Source organism: Schistocerca piceifrons, chromosome X (assembly GCF_021461385.2).
Source record: "Schistocerca piceifrons isolate TAMUIC-IGC-003096 chromosome X, iqSchPice1.1, whole genome shotgun sequence".
In the NCBI taxonomy this organism is placed as follows: Eukaryota; Metazoa; Arthropoda; class Insecta; order Orthoptera; family Acrididae; genus Schistocerca; species Schistocerca piceifrons.
Window position 1 is genome coordinate 75,882,317 of NC_060149.1, and position 27,787 is coordinate 75,910,103.

General features: G+C 41.8%; 1 protein-coding gene across 1 annotated transcript in view; it reads right to left on the bottom strand.

The window, feature by feature from the left end:
* Positions 1-27,787, bottom strand: part of LOC124722183 — a 275,257-nt gene that overhangs the window by 80,014 nt on the left and 167,456 nt on the right. The gene's annotated exons all lie outside the window — the stretch shown is intronic.

Genomic DNA, 27,787 nt, shown 5'->3' on the forward strand with positions numbered 1-27,787 from the left:
AGTATTTTTTATCTTTTTTGGTTTAATACTTTAGCGTACAGCAGAGACGATCTTTCTGTATGCTGATTACCTAAACGTTGAAACTGGTCATAGCTGTACAGTTTGTAACAGAGACTGAAAATAAAATCATTCTACAGGAAATGAAAAACGCTGATGCCCCGCCATCATATGGTTAATTTCAATTACACTAGTACACACTAAAAAAGGATTCTTCCAAAAAGACAACATGATATGGTTTCTGATGCAAGGTATCTATTTCTCAAATATGACAATAATTTTCTTCTTGTGAGCCTTCCATTATAGTTAAACGTCAGGTTCGTAGTAGGGAAGGAGAATTCTCAACTTCTTTTTATTGGGAGAATTCTGGGACTGTGTAGCTCGTAAAGGAGACGGAGTATACAACGCTAGTGCGAGGAATTGCTTAGTGCTGTTCGAATGTTTGGGATCCCCATTATCTTGGATTAAAGGAAGACATGGACGCAGTTCAGAGGTATGCTACTAATATTGTTACCACTATGTTCGATCAGAAATCAAATGGGAAACCCTGGAGGGAAGATGACCCTCTTTCCGCGAGGCACTACTGCGGAAATTTGGAGAACCAGAATGTCAGGACGACAGCTGAAGTATTCTACGGCCGTGAATGTACATTCGCGTAAAGACCACGAAGATAAGATGTGGGAAACTACAGATCGTACGGAGGCTTTTACAAAGTAGTTCTTCCCTCGCTCTGTTTGCGAGAGGAACAGGAAAGGAAATAACTAGTGGTTGGCTCAAATGGCTCTGAGCACTATGGGACTTAACATCTGAGGTCATCAGTCCCATAGAACTTAGAAATACTTAAACCTAACTAACCTTAGGACATCACACACATCCATGCCCGAGGCAGGATTCGAACCTGCGACCGTAGCGGTCGCGTGGGTCCAGACTGTAGCGCCTAGAACCGCTCGGCCAGTCCGGCCAGCCAACTAGTGGTGGTACGTGGCACCCTCCACCATGCACCGTACGGCGGCTTGCGGGGTATGTATGTAGGTGTAGCTGTAGATGTACACAGCCAATTTTAAAAATATTTGCTATATGTAGGCTGTCGAGTATCATCAAACAAAGCTACCATATGACGTGTTGCTAACGTCATTCATCGTGTAAAGGACGTAATACTTACCATCTTAATACCTACACAGTCCTTCCCAAACTGTTATGGAAGAAACAATTTTCTTTTAGAAAGGGGTATTTGTTGGCTTTTCCTTCTTTAACATTTACATTCACCTCGTTCTCGGACTTTTCCTGTTCCGTTCACAAATTTTGCGTGGCAACGACGACTCGTGGTAAGATTCTGATTTTTCGTCCCCGTTATTTAACGATGTACACTCGTGTGTGGATTAAAGTAACACGATACCTGACTCTTTGTGAAACACGTGTTCTCGGAAATTCAACAGTTCATTTTTTTCGCGACGACGTCTCTTGTTCCATCCCGCTTTCTGAGAACCGAATGGAAAGAGCGGAAGTGGTGGCCACCCGATTGCACGCGCGGCCGGATACAGCACGCCGAGTGGCTGCATATGAATACGTGGGCGCAAAGCTCTGTCCCGAGCCCGGACACGCCGGACGAGCAGCGTGAAATGCAAATCGGTTGTATGCGTGGCGGCGAGAGAGGCAGCACGCGCCACAATGGCTGCCGCGGGGCTATTTCTGCAGGTGTGCCTGGCGGCCAGCCACCGCAGGTGAAGAATGCCGCCGGCCGTTTCATATTCTGCAGCCAGCACTCGATTCCGGCAACTTTATTGTCGCTAGCTTCATTTCAGTTCTGGTGAAGTGCGACAGCTGCACTTCCGCCCATCCTGCCAGCAGAACCACTTTGTCTTCTTCCAGAGTCTTCTGCCTTTCCTATCGGCTTTACAAATCATGCAGTGCCATTGTGGACGTTCTTTTAATTCAAAATTGGCGGGTTACTTCGGTCAGTTCACGAAATGTTGTTCACTTTCCAATTAGATTCGCTAAAATGATACGAAAGGATGACGGGGCTGTAACTGATAAAGATAGAACAACATAAATGTCAGCGACAACCGTTCAGAATTACTGAACTCGAAACTTATTACATCGTAACTAATGAAAATTTCTGTTAGTTAAAACATATTTATTACATTGAGGAATCAGCTTTTCTGACTAATTGCACTGATATGATTTCGTTTCACTGTATTGTCGTCGGAACCGTGTCAAACAAGTACCTAGGCTACAACACCGACGGTCATGAGATCATTTTATAACTAAAGCACAACAAGATATCAATCGGAGGCAAGCGTTCGCCTGTAAACTAATGAAACACTTGATGGAGGAAGAGGTCACATTACGTAATAGTACGTTGGATTCGGTCGCAGTATAAGAACTGCAAGTAATTAGAAAAAGTATGAAAAACAGGAAATCATATGGACATATGGTATTAATAGGGATCTTTTAAAATATGCCGGTCCCTTTTGTGATTTCAGATTATTACATTCATTTAAATCAATGTTGGCAATGGTGTAAAATCCCAGACTCTTGGAAAATACTGGAAGTGGTGTCAGTTTTTATAAAAGGTCAAATGAAAAATCGTGAAAATTATAGAGGAATTAGCTTCCTAAAATCAAACTGTAAAATATTTGCGAAAATACTCAACTGTCGTATGAGAACCATAACAAGACTCTTCTATTAGAAGAACAAAGTGGATTCCTGAAACGCCGTTCATGCAGAGATAATATGTTTATCATAAAAAGAATTTTAGAGAAAGGATGAGAAGTCAATGTAGAGAGATACATAGCTTTTGTTAACTTCGAAAATGCTTTAGACAGTGTGAAGACAAAATGACTAGAGCTTGATATCCTATACATCTTAATGAAGCTATGAAAAGTTTATATAGGGACACTGGAAAAACACTAAAAGTTGGCAATGATAAAATTGAAGAAATCGCTACCAATAAGGGACTTAAACAAGGCTGTTGCCTGTCACCAACATTATTTAGTGTATATATAAATATGATTAAGAACTGAAGACAGGACGTAAGTATGGGTACACATATTCATAGAATTAAGTATGTTAATATCCTTATGCATACAGATGATGTTACAGTTTTGGAAGAAAGTGAAGATGAGAAACAAAAACACAGCACAAACTATATAAGTTTAGAAAAGAGACTATTACCTTCGAATATCAACAAGGAAAACTGAAAGTCATGGTCCACCATGGGAAATAACCTACCAGCTCAAAAATAATAATGGATAATACTCCACTTGAATTCCACTGAGATTTCCCTGGCTCATGACGAAGATGGAGTACTACACATTGACAGAGAGGATATGAAACGCAACATGCTTAACGTGGAACATCTGGATGAAACGATTAAGGAGCAATTGGAAAGAAAATGGGAATAAGTGAAAATAAAATACGTACGCTGCAGTGCAGGATAGATCTTGTGGACTGATACCAGTATCAACATTAAAATAACGGAAACAGAGAGAAGTAGTAGCAGCGATGGAATGAAGAGATATTGGGAAGAAAAATGTACTGAACGAGTCACCAATGATACATCATTATCTCACAAACTTTTATGCATCTCTAACCACAAGTCTGAGGAACAAAAAACTGATTTGCATGTAAGGTGATCTCATTATAACGACTGAATGGAGCTGCTTCTTCTGAACGTGGCATACTGCTCGCAAAATACATGAAAAGCTTCGATAGTGAACTAAGTGAATATGGATCGCAACTTTGGAAACGTCGTACTTCTTCCTGGACTGGCTGGTAGCTCAATTTGAAGAATGGCCTCAAACGAATCTGCCGCACGTTCTCAACACGAGCCAGAAAGTCTGCGTGGGGCGCCCTGTCCGAGCCACAGGCTGTTTCCAATGACCCTTCCTGTAAACGAAAACCTTCGACGTTAACCTTAAAAAACACGCAGACCAAACACAAAAACCGAAATGGAATTTTCATTTGCCAGTTATTTGTACGTTCCGCATTCAGCATTTCCGGACGTATCGAAAACTAACCCAAAAAATCTCTTGTGGCAGAGGAACCCCAATGCTGTTCTTTCTACGTACTGCGAGGGAGGATCTGTGGTAATAGTGTCGAGAATCACATATGGAAAAACCACTGAGAATGAAAGCTTGAATCAGGCCTGGGCTGTGCTTAGATGCCCAACGATTAAGGTGAATACTAATGAAAAGTATTATACATAGTTTCCAATCCTGGTCGGTGACAAATTTTCATTAGTCGTGACATATTCATTTTCTTGCCATGTTGTTAGTAGGTCGCTTTCTTGTCTGTCTGTTTGTACAGTACAAATTTTCCAGTTGACATTTAACAAAATTGAAGATGTGCTCGAGTCCTAGAATTTTAAACATAGCGTAGAAAGTTTAGAACTGAATGATAATGCATTATTAACTCCCTTTCTTGTCTGTCTGATCGGCAGGGATGGGGGTGATGATGGAAATGTTTGGTAACGCCTGACAACTAGGATGCTCTGCATGGGCGGCATGTTGTATGGGTAGTAACGGAATGCATTTCAGGGGGTGTAGTTGCGAACGGGCATGGTGAGCAGAGAGAGAGGGGGAGGGGCGATGATGTGGATAGTGTGAGGCCAGAGGGTGGGGTAGGCAGAGACAGTGGGGGGGGGGGGGGAGGAGATGGACTGATAGAGGTTAAATAGAGGTTAAAGGTGGTGATGCACAGGGCGAGGAGGGGAGGAGCAGATAATCAGAGAGAGGAGGGAGCAGAGTTGAACAGAAAGAGGGGGACGACGAGTTGACGAAGAGAACAGAGAGACGAGGAGTTGTATATAGAGAGTCACTAACTGTTTCTAACTATTTCTCGAATATTATCTTCGTGGTCTTTAAGCGCAGTGTATGTTGGCAGCAGTGTAATCATTGGGCAGTCAGCTTCAAATGCCGGTTCTCTAAATTTTCTCAATAGTGTTTCTCGAAAAGGACGTCGCCTTCCCATCAGGGATGCCCATTTAAGTTCCCGAAGCATATCCGTAACACTAATGTGTTGTTCGAACTTACCGGTAACAAATCTATCAGCCTGCCTCTGAATTGCTTCGATGTCTTCCTTCAATCCGACATGGTACGGATGCCAAACATTCGAGCAGTACTCAAGAACAGATCGCAGCAGCGTCCTGTATGCGATCTCCTTTACAGCTGAACTAGTCTTTCCTGAAGTTCTCCCAATAAACCGAAGTCTGCCATTCGTCTTTCCTACTACAGTTCTCAGCTGCTCGTTTCATTTCATATCGCATTGCAACGTTACGCCCACATATTTAAACGACTTGACTGTGTCAAGCAGGACGCCAGTAATACAATAGTTGTGACCTTTTGAGAAATCCAAGAATCACAAAGCAGTATACACTTCTAGTTATTTGGAAAATTGTTATTAATAACACACGAAAAGGGATTTTGAATCGTCTGTTGGCATTTTCCCATTTGTGCTACGCCCAATACGTGTGTTTGGTAGAGGATTGTCTTCTATAAACTTTTTAACTTTCTGACTGAAGTTTTTTCCTGAAGACAGATATACAGTTCTTTATTAGGTGTTCACTCATTGAAAGTCTAACATCTATTGTATAGCTATGAGTTGTATTGTGTACAGAGTGGACCAAGGCAACTGTTGATTTTCCCCATTTCCTTAGATAGTGTCGCACCGAAAGTTAGTTCATGATTAAATCCAATCTGATCAGCGTTTCAAATGCAGTGTGGCTGTACCTAGAAACTTCCAATTTTCTGGTTTACTTTTTCGACAATATGGGCTCCAGACTTGCGAATATCTTGGTTTTCCTGTACATCTCTGGCTGTCATGAAAGCAGTGACGTGTTTACGGCACATTCTATATTGTTTCTTTAAATGTGCTATGAAAGCTGCAAAGCATATAAACTTCTTGTACCAAATTTCTCTAGCTTGTTGCACTATCCCGCATTCAGAAATGCACACATTTTCCTTCTTTCGTTGCTTGGTGAAACTGGCATAGCATGTGTAGTTTTGTTTCCAATTCTTTGATTGCCTTGCTTCCTCGAAATGGGTATTCGTTACGTCTTTTTCCCTCCACATAATCAAATATTACTTTCACGTTCGATGTGCTTTTTATAGACCGATGTGTCTTCAATAACGAACTGTAGGTCGTAGCTTTACGTGGAAGTGTATAATAATCATAAATAGGTTCAAAAAGTTCATATTTTTTAAAAATATTAACAGTACTGGATTTCTTTTCTGGTGAAGTTCCATAGTCACCAGAACTGTTATCTTCTATCTGAGAAGAACATTTCCACCACTGCCACTAACAGTACAATCCTAAACATTATTAAATGCGTTATAGTCTATAAAGTGGTTTCATTCATCCACTATCCTACCAGTGTAACATCAGTTGAGCAGTCAAGTGTATATTCATGTATCTGAGTCATCAGATCCATCAAAAATATTGCGAAAGTGCCATCAGTCTACCCTACATCGTCTGCCGTTGCGTAACGCCGTAACTACACGTAACAATATTTAAAACATTCCAAACATACACTACTGGCCATTAAAATTGCTACACCAAGAAGATATGCAGATGATAAACGGGTATTCATTGGACAAATATATTATACTAGAACTGACATGTAATTACATTTTCACGTAATTTGGGTGCATAGATCCTGAGAAATCAGTACCCCGAACAACCAACTCTGGCCGTAATAACGGCCTTGATACGCGTGTGCATTGAGTCAAACAGAGCTTGGATGGCGTGTACAGGTACAGCTGCCCATGCAGCTTCAACACGATACCACAGTTCATCAAAAGTAGAGCCCGGCGTATTGCTCGGCCACCATTGACCAGACGTTTTCAATTGGTGGGAGATCTGGAGAATGTGCTGGCCAGGGCAGCAGTCGAACACTTTCTGTATCCAGAAAGGCCCGTACAGGAGCTGCAACATGCGGTCGTGCATTATCCTGCTGAAATGTCGGTTTTCGCAGGGATCGAATGAAGGGTAGAGCCACGGGTCGTTACACATCTGAAATATAACGTCCACTGTTCAAAGTGCCGTCAATGTCAACAAGAGGTGACCGAGACGTGTAACCAATGGCACCCTAGACCATCACGCCGGGTGATAAGCCAGTATGGCGATGACGAATACATGCTTCCAATGTGCGTTCACCGCAACGTCGCCAAACACGGATGCGACCATCATGATGCTGTAAACAGAACCTGGATTCATCCAAAAAAATGACGTTTTGCCATTCGTGCACCCAGGTTCGTCGTTGAGCACACAATCGCAGGCGGTCCTGTCTGTGATGCAGCATCAAGGGTAACCGCAGCCATGGTCTCCGAGCTGATAGTCCATGCTGCTGCAAACGTCGTGGCACTGTTCGTGCAGATGGTTGTTGTCTTGTAAACGTCCCCATCTGTTGTCTCAAGGATCGAGACGTGGCTACACGATCCGTTACAGCCATGCGGATAAGATGCCTTCCCTAAGATGCGTTCCGTATTACCCTCTTGAACCCACCGACTCAATTTTCTGCTAACAGTCATTGGGTCTCGACGAACGCGAGCAGCAATGTCGCCATACGATAAACCGCAACCGCGATAGCCTACCTTCCGACCGTTATCAATGTTGGAAACGTGATGGTACTCTTTTCTCCTCCTTACACGAGGCATCACAACAACGTTTCACCAGGCAACGCCGGTCAACTGCTGTTTGTGTATGAGAAATCGGTTGGAAACTTTCCTCATGTCAGCACGTTGTAGGTGTAGCCACCGGCGCCAACCTTGTGTGAATGCTCTGAAAAGCTAATCATTTGCATATCACAGCATCTTCTTCCTGTCGGTTAAATTTCGCGTCTGTAGCACGTCATCTTCGTGGTGTAGCAGTTTTAATGGCCAGTAGTGTAAATGTGTTTCGTTCATTTCTGCTGTTTGTGTTCGACATTACTGACACACGTACATTAAACATTTCAACTACTTGCTAAAATAACTGACTGACTGGCGTATTTAACCCTCACCTCCTTAGCCCCCCCGCCCCATCACCCCCTCGCCCCTACCTCCACGAAGACTGAAAGCGCTGCTGTGTACAGACCAGGAGCAACACAATCACACGCCGCTCCAGGCATGGTTAGAAATGTGCGGTGGTTCTGTGTACAAATGTTTAACTACAAATTCCTGTTCGAGCAGAGAGACGTCCCTTGCAAGCACGATTTTTTAGAGGCGGAACGATTTTCGTATGTTACCTCTCTCTCACTTACTTCGTGTCTCTTACAACTGAGCGATATTTCGATATAGGGCACGTAAGCATTTTATAAAATATCTCTTTCGTAGACAACCCGTATTGTACAAGTACCCAGACAATGAATGGAAGCTCGTCCATCTCCGTCGCTGGAGTCGTCAATACACACTAGTGTGAAGGGTATTTCCCGAATGCAACGCAAATGCTGAAATATATGAAATGCAGAAATTTTGAATAACAAGTCTGTCTTGCGAAAATCTACTTACTACATTCCAAGAAGCGGTATTCAGAGGGGCAATTACGCAGTCACTCACATATTGCTCCCGTGTAGACGTAATTAGTCTAAATAACAGTTCGATGAAGCTTTCTTCCTATTATGTAGCCGTGAAAGGAACAAGAAATAAATTTACTGTCGGCACAGAATTGATGCATGAGGTCTGAACTAAAGGAAACGAGACTGCTCGCGCTACAGAGGAATTTTTTCCGTGGCTGTTTTTCGACCTCGAAGATGCAAGGCGTATTTTTGAGCTCCTGCGGATAATGTAAAAGAGTGCTGACATAATGAGTTTGACGTTGCAGATTTGTGCGGTTAGCAAATATGTTTAATTAGTAGTGTTTCACATTCAAAATAGGAACCGTCTGAGTCTACATACGTCTCCAATCCTCAAAGCATTTATGAAGGTCTTTTCCGCTTGTCGTTAAGCAGGAGCCTTTCTGTTTCTGTCGCCGGCCGGAGTGGCCGTGCGGTTCTAGGAGTTACAGTCTGGAACCGAGCGACCGGTACGGTCGCAGGTTGGAAACCTGCCTCGGGCATGGATGTGTGTGCTGTCCTTAGGTTAGTTAGGTTTCATTAGTTCTAAGTTCTAGGCGACTGATGACCTCAGAAGTTAAGTCGCATAGTGCTCAGAGCCATTTGAACCATTTCTGTTTCTGTCTTCCTGCGGAGCGCAACAACACACCAGCATCAAACCGCTCATCCATTGACCCTCCCCCGTTGCTCAGGTAGCTACAGCCTTGGCGGTAACCTAGACGCTTGAAATCCGGTGGTAGTCGAAAATTCGACAGTAAGCGGTGTTATCTGTGTAAAGCTGTACGTAGTCATTATCTGTTTTTCAGTCTGTATAGGGCGTAGAGTATACTAGAAACAAGATAATAGCCTCCAGTGAGCTCATTTCCCGCTTACTGCGAGTATAGAATACTCCTCGCACGAATTAAGAGCATGTGGTGATATTTATGATAATTTGTCCGTCGGTTGGGGAAGTTACGTGCAGCAGTCCCCTTGCTGTCATTGGGTAGGAGAGAATAACGTGCTTGCACTGGTTTCACCCTCTCCATTCTCTCACCATTATACAAAACAAACATGACACCACACCGTACACACAGCCTTTAAAGTTATCTACACTTAAGGTACAGCTGCCGCACACCACGAGGAAAGAGGCCATCGCGCGCGGAGAAAGAAAAGCCTGGCTCTTCCATTCGCACTCAGCTGACCGATCGAGATGATGATTAGAGAGCAAGGACACAGTCAAGGCCGAAACAGTCGTGCACTAACATGTTGCGATCTTTAGTGTCTTAGTAACGAGATTGAAACGTCCCCTTAGAAAAATTTATGAAAGACTGTGCTGATAAACCTCTTACATTATTTGCTTTTCAAACAGCTGAGCAAAACTGAACGTACTCAGACATTACTCTCTTTACTTATTCTGATCAACACTAAACTGACACACAATATATTTAGCGCAACGCAATCTGACTTTCAGTAATCCCTACAAAAGAATGGCCCTGACTAACACTAACCTATACCTTTCATGAATCACTTACTTCACAAAAATCTTCGTTATTCGAACTACTGCAATACCGTGACAGCCAATACTGCCAGCTAAATAAAAATTCTAACTACTGAAGGCACTAACTACTGAGAGGCATAGTTAGCAAATGAAAGATTTTGATAGAGAACAAACAATGTATTTACCTTAATAGTGTTCAAAAGTCATTATATATATAATATCAGTTCATGACATCCAGTCTTACAAATTTTACTCTCTCTGATGGACACACGTCCAGATCGTCCGCTCTCAAAACTCCGCCTCACTCTACACATCCACCACTGCTGGCGGCTCACCTCCAACTGTGCAACGGTACGCGCTGTTAACAGCCAACTGCCCAACACTACAATAGCAAATTCCAACAATGTAAACCAGCCACAGACTGCACATAGCACAATCAGTGATTTTCATGTAGAGCGCTACATGGCGTTACCAACATTGTGGTGTGCGTACTGTAAGACCTTCGGTACACACACCATCAGATTATTTGACTTGTCGCTCTAACGAAGTAGGCGAGTGTCAGCAATATGTCTCGTGGTCTTATCGTGGCGTGTTTATCTTCTGCCGTTATGTCAGACGATAGAAATGCCACTTGTACGCTTAGAGTAGCAGATTGACAGTGACCAACTTTAAACAGAACTTGATTAATTTTTACACATATGTATTAAAATAATAAAAATCATAGATATTACGTAACTTGATTCTGGTTGCTATTTACAATTGACAATCTGAAGTTCCTTTGGTCTTGATACTTGACAAAGTGTCTATACATTTCTCTTCATGGCTATGTACAGGAATATGGTAATCTTATTAGGCGCAGACTGAAACTTGACTACAGATTAATGCAGACTAACGCAGACTGATGCAGACTGACTCATCGGAGGTCCGTACACTCGTTATAATACCTCTCGCGTTCAAGTATCACTGCGCGAGTGTGATCCGCGAGGAACATTAGCAGCAATCTCATTGGCTGCGTTACATGTTAATACGCGGATCGGCGGAAGCAGAATTTGGTCCGTCTCTAAGACAGCGCCATCTCGTAGTGCGGAGATGGACGAGCGCTGCGCCTGCGCTGTTGTGCTTAGTGGGGCGCGCTCTAGTGGGAAAGTTGTGTACGCGCTGACTACGCGGAACTATGTACACAACAAACATAAAAACCTAAACAGCCTACTTACAAGATTAGTGTCATCCGTTTGACACACCCATATATTTAGATGTACTACAAACATTTAACCCAAGTTACGGAAGTGTAAGTTTAGCAAGATTCATTTTAAAATGTTGCACGTTTCAGTGTTCATATTGTAGACAGGGAAATAATTATAAAGGAAGAAGAAAGTTGTTGAGGAATACGTGGTCAGTGTATATGTCCGCTAACAAGTAATCGCTGTTTTGTGAGAGAAAAGGGATAAAATAAAGTTAAAACAGAATTTTTGGGCTAATATGTCATTCATTCTACCATTCCAATGACGCACCATTTAGAGAAGAGTGTAATATTTGTACTAAATGACCGAATGACGTGGTGGTGGTTGGCACATTGGACTCGCATTCGAGAGGACGACAGTCCAAACCCGCTTCCGGCCATCCAGATATAGGTTTTCCTTGATCTCCGTAAATCGCTCTGGGCAAATGCCGAGAAGGTTCCTTTGAAAGGGTACGGCCAATTTCCTTCCCCATCCTTGACACAATCCGAGCTTGTGCTCCGTCTCTAAGGACCACGGTGTCGACGGGCCGCTAAATCCAATCTTCCTTCCTAAAAGTTGCTAAAATATTATGTCCGTATAATTGTCACTATATGCCGGCCGCAGTGGTCGCGCGGTTCTAGGCGCTGCAGTCTGGAACCGCGAGACCGCTACGGTCGCAGGTTCGAATCCTGCCTCGGGCATGGATGTGTGTGATGTCCTTAGGTTAGTTAGGTTTAACTAGTTCTAAGTTCTAGGGGCCTAATGACCTCAGAAGTTGAGTCCCATAGTGCTCAGAGCCATTTGAACCATTTTTTTTTTTTGAACCGTCACTATAGACGCTGGGCGTGGTGACACATTGGTCTCAAATTCAGGTGGAATGGCAAGCAAACCTGCATCCGGCATTATGATCTAGATTCCTTTGTTGGGTCCGGAAATTCAGACGACTGACGGGAGGAAGCAAAAGAAGTATGGGTGTAAGTAAAACTACTCGTGGGAAACAGCTCGCTTTGTTAACAGACGATATCTTTAAAGCTAAAAATTCAGCAAAAAGACTGATAAGGTCACACTATATTTACGAAAAATGTTCAGCACTGTACCACAATATAGCCAAAATACAAAAAATTGGAAATTTGTGGTAAGTTCAATGGGACCAAACTGCAGAGGTCATCGGTTCCTAGGTCTACACTCTACTTAATCTAAATTAAACTATTTTACACTAAGGACAACACACACACCCGTTCCCAAGGGAGGACTCGAACCTCCGACAGGGGAAGCCGCGCGAACCGTGGCAAGGCGCCCTAGATCGCACGGCAACCACGCGCGGCTGCCAAAATACAAATACACGGAGAATCTTCATTGATTTGTGATTAATTTCACGAGTTTCTAGTGACAGAATGCAACGCGTTGTACTGAATGGCGAATCAACAGAAATAAAACTGAAATCTGGTGTGCCCCAACAAAACATAATAGAGCTATTAATATTCTCAACGCACACAAACTGATTATTAGATTAATTAATGGCAATGCTGTTTTCTAAAGCAGTTTCGTCGTTGGCCGATCGTCAGAAAATGCATAAAGACTATGACAGAATTTCAGCTTGAATCAGACTAAGAACAGCCGACCAGTTGCAAAGGATAAAGTAATCTTTACCTAGGTTTCAATAGATATAAATCTATCTTCTTCAGAAGACGGCCTGGGGACAATGAACATCGTAATATATATTAAGGTATGAAACATGAGTCAAGATTTTTTTTTTTTTTACTTTATTGTAATTTTGATACCTGAACAACCAGGTAGGCTGGCAGCAGCACAATACGCCGCTCTTCAGCCGAAGAGAGTACATGGAGATAAACAAAGAAGAGACATTACATAGAAAAACGGCGGGAAAAAATAGGAGACACAAGAATATAAAAGCACAAGAAGCCGTTCACACTGGAGGACAATCCACACTATGAACTGGAGACCCGACACACAAACACTGAAGAAGACGATGTCACTGGTGAACAATGGAGCGTGACGGCGAAACTGAACACTAAACATGACGGCACACACGATACACTGATGGCGGTGATCTCCGGCGCGCGAATGTCCACTGAGCGTGTGCGAGTCCGGGGACCTGCCAAGAGGGGAACAGGGGTGAGGTGGGGGAGAGGGGAGAAAAGGATGCCAATGGCGGAGGAGACGGGGGCAGGAAGGAGAGGGACAGGGGAGGGGAGGCCCGGGGGAGGAGGGGAGAGAAAAGGAGGAGGGAGGGAAAAAGGGAGAGAAGGGAGGGAGGGTGCCCTGAGGAGCAAGCACAGGAGGAGGGCGGGAGGATCAAAGTTGGTAGGAGGGGTAGATGGAGGGGAGGAGGGCATCATCAGGGAGGGGGAGCCGGCGGAAGCCACCTTGGGAGAGGGTAAGGAGGGTGGAGAGATGGAGACCGGGTGGGACATGGGAGTACAGGCGCGGCAGCGGGCGGGGGTGGGAGAGGATCGGGGAGACGAGCGGGTGAGGTGGATCGAGTTTACGGGAGGTGTATAGGATTCGTATCCTTTCGAGGAAGAGGAGGAGGTGGGGGAAGGGGATAAGGTCATACAGGATCCGCGTGGGGGAAGGGAGACGGATGCGATAGGCAAGGCGGAGAGCATGGCGTTCAAAGATTTGGAGGGATTTATAAAAGGAAGGGGGGGCGGAGATCCAGGCTGGATGGGCGTAACAGAGGATAGGGCGGATGAGGGACTTATAGGTGTGGAGGATGGTGGAGGGGTCCAGACCCCACGTTCGGCCGGAAAGGAGCTTGAGGAGACGGAGTCGGGAACGTGCCTTGGCTTGGATTGTCTGGAGATGGGGAGTCCAGGAGAGGCGACGGTCGAGGGTGACGCCAAGGTACTTAAGGGTGGGGGTGAGAGCGATGGGACGGCCATAAACGGTGAGATAGAAATCAAATGAGTCAAGAATAAAGTTTAACATATATTAGGAAAATATTGTATTACAAGATGTGAGAAAGATTCTTGGTACTTACAGTATTATAACAACATGAAGTGATATGTCCTTATCGTTTAGGCAAACATCTGCATAGTTACATTAATCATATAAAATATAGCCCTGACAACAGGGTTTGTCAAACAAATAAAATAGGTACATAGAAGTTGCAGAGCTCCTAAGCGACTGAGTAAAATCGGCCAGCGTAGTAGCACAGCGGCCAGGGCAGGTGGCGCTCATGTCGCGAACTATGTGCCGATAGGCGTACTGAAGTAACATTTGAAACATCAATATTAAATGCGTTCTTAAATAGAGTGATAATAAATAAATTGGCAAGCATTTAACACTCCCGTTATGACGTTGCGGGAGGTATAGGAACAATAACGTAGATACATACGTCAAAAAGACAGGTGGCGCTTCCGCCGTGAGTTACATGCAGTGGTCTATATAGCCAAAATATAAAGTTATATTACCATATTAGTGAAGCCCGTAGAACGTATCACCCGATCCGCCCTATAGTGAATGGTATAGGCAGTCCACATCACACACTTGCTAGGCGCCTCCATTTTAAAATTAAAGATGCTTTCACTTTTGAAAATAATTTTTCTGTAAAAAACAGTAAGGAATTAATTAACAATATTCAATCTATAAGTTGTACACCTGACACTAGACTGGTGTCCTTTGACATCGTCAGCCTTTACACAAATGTTCCGGTTGATGAAACCATAGACCTTGTAAAAGAGAATCTTCTTAAACATAAAAAATTAAGTGAAACTCAGATTGCCGAACTCATTGGTTTGCTCAAGGTCATTTTAAAATACAATTACTTCACATTTAACGGGAAAATGTATGTACAACCAGATGGTCTAGCAATGGGTAGCCCCCTCGCCGGTATTCTAGCAGAGGTTTTCATAAACGCCCTGGAAACAACGTTCTTCAATTCAAGTTCAGAATTACGCCACAAAATCCGCTATTATGCACGGTATGTTGATGACATTTTCATTGCTTTTGATGGCACTGATCATGAGTTAGAGCATCTCTTTAACACTTTCAACGGTTTACATGAAAAAATTTCCTTCACAAAAGAACTTCAAAATGATAAACGTGAACTTAATTTTCTCGATTTAACAATTTCTATAGAAGATAATTCCTTCCATTTCAATATCTTCCGCAAGGAAACATATTCTGATAATGTCATTCCTGCTGACTCAACCCATCCAAAAGCTCATAAATTGGCATTTTTTCATTCCGCCATTCACCGAATGGTAACCACTCCTTTATCACCTGCGGATCAAAAAAAGGAATTGAATGTCATCAAAGCGATTGCGGTTAATAATGGGTATAACCAGAATATGATCGATTACCTGCTCAATAAGAAAATCTCCCAAAAATGTTCGACTTTGAGAAATATTCTCCCCACGGATACCACAGAAACTAAAAAATTTATTTCCATCCCTTTCCTGGGTAACTTATCGTATAGGATTAAACGTCTTCTAAATAAAAAATATAACTGTAACGTCTCCTTTTCTACAGATAACAGTTTAAAAAGAAATCTTGTACAGTCAGTAGAGATTGCCAGCGATTGGTTTTCTAATTCAGGTATTTACAAGCTAACCTGTAATAACTGCCCCTCTTATTATATTGGTCAAACCGGCAGAGCTGTGAAAACACGATATAAAGAACATCTGTTAGGTAAAAAAGGAACGAATATTCGCAACTCTACCTTTGCTGAACACCTCTTGATAACCGGCCATACGCCTAAACAGTTAGAAGACACGGTTATCCTACATAGACAGGTCAAAGGACGGAGACTAGATCTGTGGGAAGAACTATTTATTTTTAAACATCTAGAGCTCAAAGACGGCAATATTCTGAATGATCAGTTGAACCTTGCCTGTAAACAATTTTTCGAAGGCTTTAAACCCGTACTGTGTAATATATAACATTAATGCTAGTAACCTCAGTAGTCTATTTCCTCAGGAAGCTATAATGCACTTTCAAATCTTCCAGTTTACTATCGTTTATATAACGTGTTCTTTTCACGATGTATGGCTGCCACTACAGCGGCCCTCATGTAATTTTCTCTTATTCTATATTACGTAGTAACTGGATTGTAGACCAGGTCTCGTAATTTTCTTAAAAGCCATTACTGATTGTTCTTGATGTTTTGACTTATATACGTTCTATGGGCTTCACTAATATGGTAATATAACTTTATATTTTGGCTATATAGACCACTGCATGTAACTCACGGCGGAAGCGCCACCTGTCTTTTTGACGTATGTATCTACGTTATTGTTCCTATACCTCCCACAATGTCATAACGGGAGTGTTAAATGCTTGCCAATTTATTTATTATCACTCTATTTAAGAACACATTTAATATTGATGTTTCAAATGTTACTTCAGTACGCCTATCGGCACATAGTTCGCGACATGAGCGCCACCTGCCCTGGCCGCTGTGCTACTACGCTGGACGATTTTACTCAGTCGCTTAGGCGCTCTGCAACTTCTATGTACCTATTTTATTTGTTTGACAAACCCTGTTGTCAGGGCTATATTTTATATGATTAATGTAACTATGCAGATGTTTGCCTCAACGATAAGGACATATCACTTCATGTTGTTATAATACTGTAAGTACCAAGAATCTTTCTCACATCTTGTAATACAGTATTTTCCTAATATATGTTAAACTTTATTCTTGACTCATGTTGCCCTCTTGGCAGGTCCCCGGACTCGCACACGCTCAGTGGACATTCGCGCGCCGGAGATCACCGCCATCAGTGTATCGTGTGTGCCGTCATGTTTAGTGTTCAGTGTTTACCGTCACACTCCATCGTTCACCAGTGCCATCGTCTCCTTCAGTGTTTGTGCGTCGTCTCAACAGTTTGCAGTGTGGCTTATCGTCGAGTGTGAACGGCTCCGTGTTTGTTTCTCTGTGTCTCCTGTTTTATTGCCCACCATTTTGTAACTTTTATGTTTTTCTCCTGTTTTTGCTGATTGTACCTTCTATGGCTGAAGAGCAGCGTAGTATGCTGCTGACAGCCTGCCTGCTGTACAGGCTTTAAAATAACAATAAAGTAAAATAAAAAAAAAAAAAAAAATCTTGACTCATGTTTCATACCTTAATATATATTACGATGTTCATTGTCCCCAGGCCGTCTTCTGAAGAAGATAGATTTATATCTATTGAAACCTAGGTAAAGATTACTTTATCCTTTGCAACTGGTCGGCTGTTCTTAGTCTGATTTACGTGGAACCATTGCTGTAGCGCAGCTATGTTTAAAGTACTGAATTTCAGCTTGGTGTAATAAATGGCGGCTTTTTAAATATGGATAAATGATGCAACGTAAAAGCCCTGACAAAGAGAAAGATTTCGATGAAAACATTAGAGGTTAATTTCTGGAGTTAGTATGATCGATAAAGTTTCCTCTGTGATTTCTTAGGGTTCGATCTGAGATACAGGTCCACGGAACAAACAGATTAACTTTATTTCACATAAATAGCTCACTACGACGTGTATAATTTTCAGAATGGAAGTGAAATTACCTTTGCAAAGTGAACGTAGTTTGCCGAAGTAAGACTTCTGAACCCGCGCTCATCGATAGAAGTACGTGTATTGAAGCGAACGCAATTCGGTGCATGTTTGCAAGTAGTCGGAAGACAGCCTTACAAGGCGTCTCTCAGGCTCTTTTGGCCTGGAGGCAGCTTTTGAACGACGCTCCCAAAGAAGCGGAGACGAGCCGACGGAATTCAATGGGACAGCTGACCTCTGTCTGTGCTGATGTGGCCCGAGCAGAACGCCGATACGTCAAGGAGCTACGCCAGCCAGCTCTCGCTAGAGGATTCACGTCAAGCTCCCGTCACGTTCTTCCTGAACGGCAGCAAAATTTCATTTTTGTGTAAGTACTTATTATATGTATCGCAGTGCAGCTAGCTTTCTTTTTATGTTGTAACTGGTGAAGTAAAACACACTACATTTTTTCTGCACTAATCGCACTTGATGACCCTTCTAGTCACTTTGATCTCCCAGTAATCGTGAAATATTTAGTGTGCTAACCTTTGTGATTTCGGAGAGTAGACGCTGTCACGTAAGCCGAATCAATGGATCTGAGTCGCCGTGTACATCAGTAAATTAAATGTGTCGTTACTGCTTCTTTTCTAAATAGTTAAAATATAATTCATACAGCTCACTGGATACAAACTTTATATACACAGAGTTCTACAAATACATTGGCATGTAATTCGTAGTATCTAGGCTGTATCTGTAATGTTGATACAAACTTTCAGGGACTTGGGAGAAAATAATTTTAAAACCAGGGCAGCCACAACTTAAGAAGTTATACATAATTGATAGATCAATTCATACAGTATAACGGGTTTTTAGATGTAGGTACTGAAACTATTCAAATATAAAATTGACTAAAAAGTGCACTTGTCCACTATAACTGCATTTTTTTAAGTCTATTAGAGACTCACAACATGTCCCGTAAGTTTTGAGTTGCATCTTCTAGTGTCTATCTCTATAGAAAATTTTATAAATTAATACTTTGATAACGGGGATATGAAGTTATCTCACATATCTTAAAGTACTGAGCGAATATATGTAAACAAGGAAGAAAATATTATGCATCAAGTTAGGAGACTAGGTGTGGTTCACATACGCTCCACAAAGAACGCGCGTATCCGTATTTAATAAATAATTGATTTTTATTTTTTTATTCCCAGTTCTGTTCCTCCGCTTTTTCATTACTCATGAAGGTTTTTATCACTTGAGGAAGGATGAGAACTTTTCCCAACCACGCAGACTGTTACTAAACTCACTATAGATTTGTAAATTACCTCATTTTGGTATGAAATTACAAGTCTTGTTTATTAAATAAGTGTAGGCCCGTTCTTTGTGGGGCGCATGTGGTCCACACCTTCTTTCCTAAGTAGATGCGTAATATTTTCTACCTTGTCTAAGTCTACTCACTCAGTACTTTAAGATATCTGAGATAACTTCATTTCCCCATTACCAAGGTATTAATTTATAAAATTTCTACTACAGATATGCACCAGAAGAAGCAACTTAAAAGTTGTGAAACCGGTTGAGTAGGTCTCTAATCGACTTAAATTAATACAGCTACAACGGGATATTGGTCTTTTCGTCCAGTTATATATTATAATAGTTTTAAAACCTGTATGTAAACACCCGTTATACCGTATGACTTGTGAGAAGGCTACATTACCAATGTGAGATACGGAACCCCGGCAGGCAAATGACTGAATCGAAGACTATAAGTGAAAATGAGAATTTCCAATTTATCCTTGTTCTGCTGACCATAAAAACCCAAACACACTTACTTTATTAGTACTGTTTATCGGGAAAAGTTGTACACGGTACTGTATTTACAACTACTCAAAAACGGAACTCAACAGTTTCTGTACAAGAGGCTGACTAAACAGGACGTCCTCTTCCTGCCCACCTCGAGAGGGTGACTGAGCCGGTTGTTCACGAGAAAAATGAGCAAAGTGATCTGTGGCGCCACCATGTTTGAAACATACAGGTGTTTGGTGACCTTCCGGTAACGTGGGAATATATCTCTCAGAAATACAATGTACCCTGGGGCACTTAAGAAGGGAAGAACGACATACGGGCTTTTTAACCAATCACCGATTATGTAATGGCAAATCTATGACTATGACTCTTCACAATTATCACGCTAGAATTCTTAACGGCAGTTGTGTCACAACACATTTGGCCTGGTTTCAGGACCAGGCTTCTTCACTTAATATTGCTGCATTTGCCCTTCTGCATCATCTTGCATGCTTGTATGCTTGTGACAATATTGACTGGAATACTCTCTTCCAAATTCTGAAGGTGTCAGGTGTCAAATACAGGGAGCGAAAGGCTATTTACAATTTGTGCAGAAACGGGATGGCTGTTATAAGAGTCGAGGGACATGAAAGGGAAGCAGTTCAAATGGTTCAAATGGCTCTGAGCACTATGCGACTTAACTTCTGAGATCATCAGTCGCGTAGAACTTAGAACTAATTAAACCTAACTAACCTAAGGACATCACACACATCCATGCCCGAGGCAGGATTCGAACCTGCGACCGTAGCGGTCGCTCGGCTCCAGACTGTAGCGCCTAGAAAAAGGGAAGCAGTGATTGGGAAGGGAGTGAGACAGGGTTGTAGCCTATCCCCGATGCTATTCAATCTGTAAAGGAAACAAAAGAAAAATTTGGAGTAGGAATTAAAATCCATGGAGAAGATATAAAAAATTTGAGGTTTCCTGATGATATTGTAATTCTGTCAGAGACAGCAAAGGACCTGGAAGAGCAGTTGAACAGAATGGACGGTGCCTTGAAAGGACGATATAAGATGAACATCATCAAAGGTAAAACGAGGATAATGAAATGCAGTCTAATTAAATCAGGTGATGCTGAGGGAATTAGATTAAGAAATGAGACACTTAAAGTAGTAGATGAGTTTAGCTATTTGGGGAGCAAAATAACTAATGATGGTCGAAGTAGAGAGGATATAAAATGTAGACTGGCAATGGCAAGAAAGGCGTTTCTGAAGAAGAGAAATTTGTTTACATCGAGTATAGATTTAAGTGTCAGGAAGTCTTTTATAAAAGTATGAGGGTCATTAAGAAAGTAAGAAATGATCGATCGCGAAATGGAAACCATGGTGAAAATGCGATGAAGTTTTGCAAAGGTGTGTTGGGCAGTGTCTCTAGTATGCCTGTCGATCGCATTGCGTCGTTATTTTTAGTTCTGAGCACACAGGGAGCACATAAAGATAACTAGAACAATAGTTTCTCCCGCCAAGTACGAGGGCCTGGTGAGAAATTTCGCCTGAAGCTATGCAGCCTACAATACATAACTGTCGTGCGTTTTCTTCTTCAAGACAATTGTCAGCCGCATTCTGTAGGGGCAATGAAGATGCTCCTGCATCATTTTCAATTGGAAATATTTGATTACCCACAATACAGCCCGTAATTGTCTCCCTCTGTGTTTCATCTCTGCTCACATGAACCGCTTGCTATGAAGACAACATTTTGGCACAGACAACGAGCTGTAGGCCAGCGTAGAGAATTGGCGGAAAGCACTGGCGGCTGCCTTCCATAATGAGGGTATTGGAAAGTTAGTACAACGCTACGACAAACGTCGAATTCGGATCGGCGACTATGGAGATAAGTAGCTGGAAGTTGTAACTAACTGTTGCAAATAATGCAGTTTTGATTTTCACTGTGGTTTCCATTACGCGACCTATCGTTCCTTACTTTCCGATTAGCCCTCGTATTTGTATGGAGTGTAGCCATGTATGGATGTGAAACATGGACAATAAAAAGTTTAGAAAAGAAGAGAATATAAGCTTTCGAAATGTGGTGCCACAGAGGAATGCTGAAGCTTAGATGGGTAGATCACGTATCTAATGAGGAGGTAATGAATAAAACTGGGGAGAAGAGGAATTTATGGCACAACTTGAGTAGAAGAAGGGATCGGTTGGTAGATGTTCTGAGGCATCAGGGATCACCAGTTTAGTATTGGAGGATAGCGTGGAGGGTAACAATCGTAGAGAGAGACCAAGAGATGAATGCACTAAGCAGATTCAGAAGAATGTAGAGTGTAGTAGTTACTTGGAGATGAAGAAGCTTTCACAGGATAGAGTAGCATGGAGAGCTGCATCAAACCAGTTTCTGTACTGAAGACCACGACAACAACAACAACTTTTAAGAAATGTTACGGATACACAAAATAAAAACTGAAGGTAGACATAATGGTTTTCCTAGGACACTGACTTACCGTTGAATTCAGAGGCGATTTGTCACATCGCTCGACAGTGATTCTGAATAAGAGTGCATAGCCTGCATGATTAAGAAATGCTGCTAGCTCCTGATATCTAGGCAAGATAATTTCAACATGGCACTTCACAGTATTCGTGTGTTCATTCTTCTGCCTACTGCACGCGCGAGGTCAAGTAACTAACGAACATTTTCCAGAAGGTAATGTGCAATGAATATTTAACATCTTATCCACAGTTGGCATGGATATTAGATATTATGAAAATTCTGCAGCACGATTCTGTCCTTAATCACCGTGCTATAGCACGATTTAGAATATCACCGTCTTGGTAGAAATGAAACACAGGTTCGCAGATCCCCGCTGTTTCAGAGCTTCCCGCCGCTTGATTAATTGCACTAGGGACAGAATGTTTCCTTATCGCATTTTTTTTTTTTTACAATTTTCAAGGAAAGTTTGTCGGACGCTCCGTCACTTGCAAAACAAAGTTTTTGCATTTAGTAACTGAGTTTGTAATTTTATGTTGGCGAGAGGCCCGTAGAAGCTAGTTTAACAAACGATGAATAATTCAGAGGCTCGCTTGTCTGATTCAGATTCATAGAATGTAGTTTTTCATACAGTACGTAATAATCAATAATGATGTTCGGCAAGAAACTACTTATCCTGAGTCGTGTATACATACGAGGCGATAAAAAGTTTCCGTTTGATGGCATTGCAGCAGCGTATATGCAACACAGGGCGACGTCGATGCGGGCATGTAAGCACCGACATATACGAAAGTGATGAGTGTGGCACTCGTGTCTTTCAGACGTGCGAGCGGTAAATGCGGAAACGTGAACTATGGTGGCATTTTTACCAAATGCGTCCAAACAGAACCAGCGTGCTGTTATTCTTTTCCATAGGACAATGAAGAACGCGTATGGGGCATCGTGCCTGTGGAAAAACATCTGCGACAAGGGATGCTGCTGCTTCATGATAACGGACGTCCCTTATCTTAAATGACGTAACGCAGAAGTTACGCCAACTGAACTGGGAGACACTCGAGCACCTGCCCTATGGTCCTCATCTCGCCCCATGCGATTATCACGCTTTCGGTCCCTTAAAAAAGGCGTTGAAGGGTCAACGATTCCTGTTGGAAGATGACGTGCAGCAGGACATAGTGTTTTACCAAACGGGTATCTTCAACCTGATGCATAGGTGGGCTGATTGTCTCAATGCTCACAGCGACTTTGCCTGATTGCCACGCGGATTATTGACTGTGTGGTCTTCGAAATGAAACATTTTGATCGCCTATTATAATACAGAATATGAGTCAAACACCAACACAGCGGTCCCAAAAACATATCAGTGTTTAAAAAATTATAATCACTTCGTAAAGGTTTCGTCTGAAAGTGAACAAAATTGAACATTTTACTGAGTTATGTACGATAGATATATAAAAAACTGGTAACACGAAGAGGTGAATGAAACTTATTAGTGGAATATAAGGGAAACATAGACTCATACATAATAACTAAGTAAATAATTATCTTTTCTTTTGATGGATTAAAAGTCATGTAATATTTTGTGAAGGAGAATATTTTCCCCTTTGTTAACTCTACTTCCAGTCATCACGATCGTGCGGAAATTGTTCAGTAAATAATGCCTTCTTTTTGCAGCCGTTAACATATAGAGAGGAACGTCCATGTAGGTGATTCAAATTTGATATTTCTTCTGGACGTGTGCGAGGTTCCCGACAGGTCGCAGAGCCGTAGTGAGCCATCAAAATGGCGTCTACGCAAGACACTCGTTACAAGCAGCTTGCTGTAATTAAATTATTGGTAGCGAAAAAGGAAACCATAGTCAACATCTGTAGAAATTGTGTGCTGTATATGGGAATGATGCAGTCTGTAGGAGTACTGCGTTAGGCGACGGGTAAAGAGAGTTAAAGGGTCAGAAGTGAAACAACTGTGTTCCATGACATGGCACGTTCGGGACGTTCTGTCACAGCCACTGCTCCGGACATGGTGAATCCCACAGATCTCATTATTCGTGCTGACCGGCGTATCACAACTCAACTGGCTCTACAGCTATCGGTTAGCGTTGGAAACGTGTGTGCAGTTACTGAGACACTTGAATATTCAAATGAATGCTCAAGACGGAGCCTACGAATGCCTACTTCATCTGTGCAGCTGGAGCATTTTGAGGCTAATGGAGAGGCTTTTCTATCACGGATCATTACACTGACGAAACCCGGTGCATCAATTTGAGCCGGAAACAAAAATGCATTCACTGGAGTGGCACCACCCACAATCGCGAAGCAACGAGGATGTTACGGTAGCTTCCTCTACTGGGAAAGTCATGAAGACAGGCTTTTGAGACAGCGATGAATTCTGGTGGATGAGTTGCCAAAAGGGTCAACCATTAATTCAGAGGCATTTGTGAAGACCCTGAACATACTCAAAACCATTTCCGACGTCTTCCGTCTCTCAAGAATCCGACACGACAATGTAACCCGCACAGACGTCTCACAACCTGGGAAAACATCGCCCAAACGTAACGCGCTCGGACTTCCATCTGTTTGAACAACTTAACTATTCTCTACGTGGAACATACTTTGAAGATGTTGAGACCTTAATTCACGCAGTCAGAACATAGCTACGAATATAGGACTACAGCTTTTAACAAGAGCAACACACGTCCTTACACAATGCTGTCGTATGGCCACAAAAAGTGATCGAGACTATGTAGTATAAATGCAGTATAAATGTTGACTTGATATTGTCACCAAATTCTAACTCTTAAGATTAAATATGTCCTGAGAGAAAAATACGGGCACTATTTATTGCAGGCCCTTGTATTTTCGACCGCAGGGTCATTTACATGTGGACTTTTCGTGGGAACATGTCAAACAGGGTTCACTGTGATGTAATACTCTTTTTTTACAAATCACTTCGTTGCAGTTTTGACCATGAGATCATTTTGGAAAGGAAATGTTAGTGCTAATGCACATATCAAACAGATGACAGTCGCTGTTATAATATTAATGTTTGTATAACAATTCACTATTTTCTAAAATCTGTACAGATGCAGCAGAACAGTTATTAGAGACAAACTATGATCTCCATGGCATAAAATGTTTGTATATGCCAAAGGAAGGGTTTTTTACGTGTTATTAAACATGAAATTTTCTATGTGGAAATGACGATACTGTCAAACTTGCAGTCAATGTGATTCAGAATAAAGATAACAGTGAAAGGCGGAAACATTGTCTTTGAAAAAGTAAGTAAATATTTCGGTCTAGCGCTGGGAAAAAAATGAACTATATATTGAATTCTGTAAGATAGAAAAAGGTAAAACGATAAAAATTCAGACGAGTAAAACTCAACATCTAAGGCAGTAATTAAGTATAGCAATCAGTGCAGTATGCGACTGTGCCAAAATTGCAAAACGGAGAAAAATTCATCTTATTTTACATGTTATTGAAATTGCGATCAATAGTGATGCAGTGTACGCTCAGGTTAGTACGGAGGAGGCAAACGAATCGGCTGTGGAAATGCTGAACGATTCGGCATTCGTTTCGAAGGACCCACACTGTTGCCCTAGACGGCACTTGCTCACTGGAAACGAATTTTAAGTCGAGAGTACGCAAAGGAAACGAGATATCATGACTGTTGATGCCAATATAATGTATTAAGTCATGTACCAGACAGTGTGAGTAGCCCCGTCAGATGATTTACTGGCTGAAATAACGAAATGAAATTCTCTGTTTATAAACTGCATATTTACATGCAGTGTGCTTATGTTGATACATATCCCTGCATTCACGTGAAGTGGTTTGTGTGAAATCAACGAGAACCAAAATCAGTATGACAGGAAGAGACACTGATCTCTTTATAACACAAAGAAGTGTAATAATTATTACAATATTTTAATAAATGGAAGGAAAAACTAAAATGAAAAATAATAAAATTATTTAGAGACGTTATTTGCGCAACTACGATGTTAATGGCATTTATGTGATTTAACAGCGTAAACTGAGCTAAAATTTCTGTTGCAATGAAAGTTTGCCAGAAAACTGTTATGTCATCAAAATCCAATGGGGCGTTATTACAAGGATCAGCACCTAGTTATTGACTAATTTGTTTTTATTTTTCTGTCGTAACTGCATTAAAACTCTAATTATTTTATCTTTTATAATGTCAACAGAACTATTAAAATGGGACATTCTTGTTTTCAGAAGAACAGATATCACTAACAAAATGTGTCTACAGTTTACGTCTTCCTAGGACAAGGTGGTTCTGCAAGAAAATATATTCTGATCATTTTGGAAAGAAACTCCGCCTTATGCAAGACATAGTTTATTTATTTTGGCGATTATTAGACATGTTACAGCACTTTCTGTGCTATCTTCAGCGGGTTTTTATTTATTATTGCGTCTCGCATGATGCTGCTAATTATTTTGTGCAGGTAACAAAAAACGCCGAAGACGGAAAAGATTGGAATATGTTTGGGTAAAGCAAAACAAAACAAACGGTGTCTTGCATATTGAGGAATTCGTCTCCAATTTTCTTTGCAAGCACGGAGACTAAGAAGACCTATAACATCCGAAAGGCAATTATTCGATTATTTTATCGCACTTGTCAAATTGACATTACGGAGAGAAGTTCATTTCCGTTTTTATTCCTTGAAATAGTTCTAGCTTTGAATGTAGCTGAATTCATCAAATCCCTCGGAACTTCATCTGTTCGAGAAGTGCTGCATTGAGAAGTGATATCCGCTCTGCTGCAGTCTGTGGTCATGTGAGTGAGTACAGAGTAGTTCATAAAGCTAAATGAATGAAATGTATAAAGGCGAACTGTTCCTAACTTTCCTATTAGATTACTTCATGACGGGCCATACGATTAAGATTCAGTTAATGGTTTGAGTTGGAATATTGTGTTCGAAACCATTCACCAATAAATTTGAGTGTTAACCCTACTACGACCGAAAATAAAAACAGTGAAAATCTGTCTTTTAAAAGGTGCACGTCAGACGACTAAACCTGAGTTAAGTGAATATTGGATAGGTCTTTGGCTGTTGCATGTGCACTAAAGGTCATGAGCGTGTTCACTGCGGTTCAAACGACGCTGCTATGTTTCCACGCGTGAGCGTTAATTTTTTTATTTTTATTGGTATTTACACAGAGGCTTTATTTGCTTTCAGGAAATGAGCAGCCCAGCGCTGCATTACAGGCCGCGCTCGCCTTTGTCGTGGAAACTTTTTCGATCTATCGAACGAGGTGGCGCATTCGCAAGGCCTCTGGCCATCGCCTGCAGACCCTGTCACACAGTCCGCGTCTCCGGCTATTACTTAAAGAACGGGTGGTGAAAAATGGTATAATTACTTACTGTTGCTGGTCCAGCTTTATGTTACACATTTTCGTTATTTAAAAATACGTTTAGACGCAATAGCGATACCCTCAGTGGCGGTTCAACGTGTAATGACGTTTATTATTGTGTAAAATGTTGCCGAGGCACACTATTGTGGCACTATTCAGATTTTTTGGGCTCACGGCACTTAATTTGCAGAAGTTATTTGGTGGCTTCTTGGAGTGAAAACGACTATTTCTAAATAACTGTGTTGCACCGTCGTTAAGCGTTTGCTTCTTTATAGTTCAAGCTGAAAACAGGCACAGAAATACGTAACTGCACAATTAATTCAGAAGCACTATTCATCACTTGAAATAGCCCCAGTACACCTGAAAACGACTGTGATCCAAAAAAATCCGAGAACAAGACAGATTGTACGCCCTTGTAACAAATGTTAATTAATGAGGATG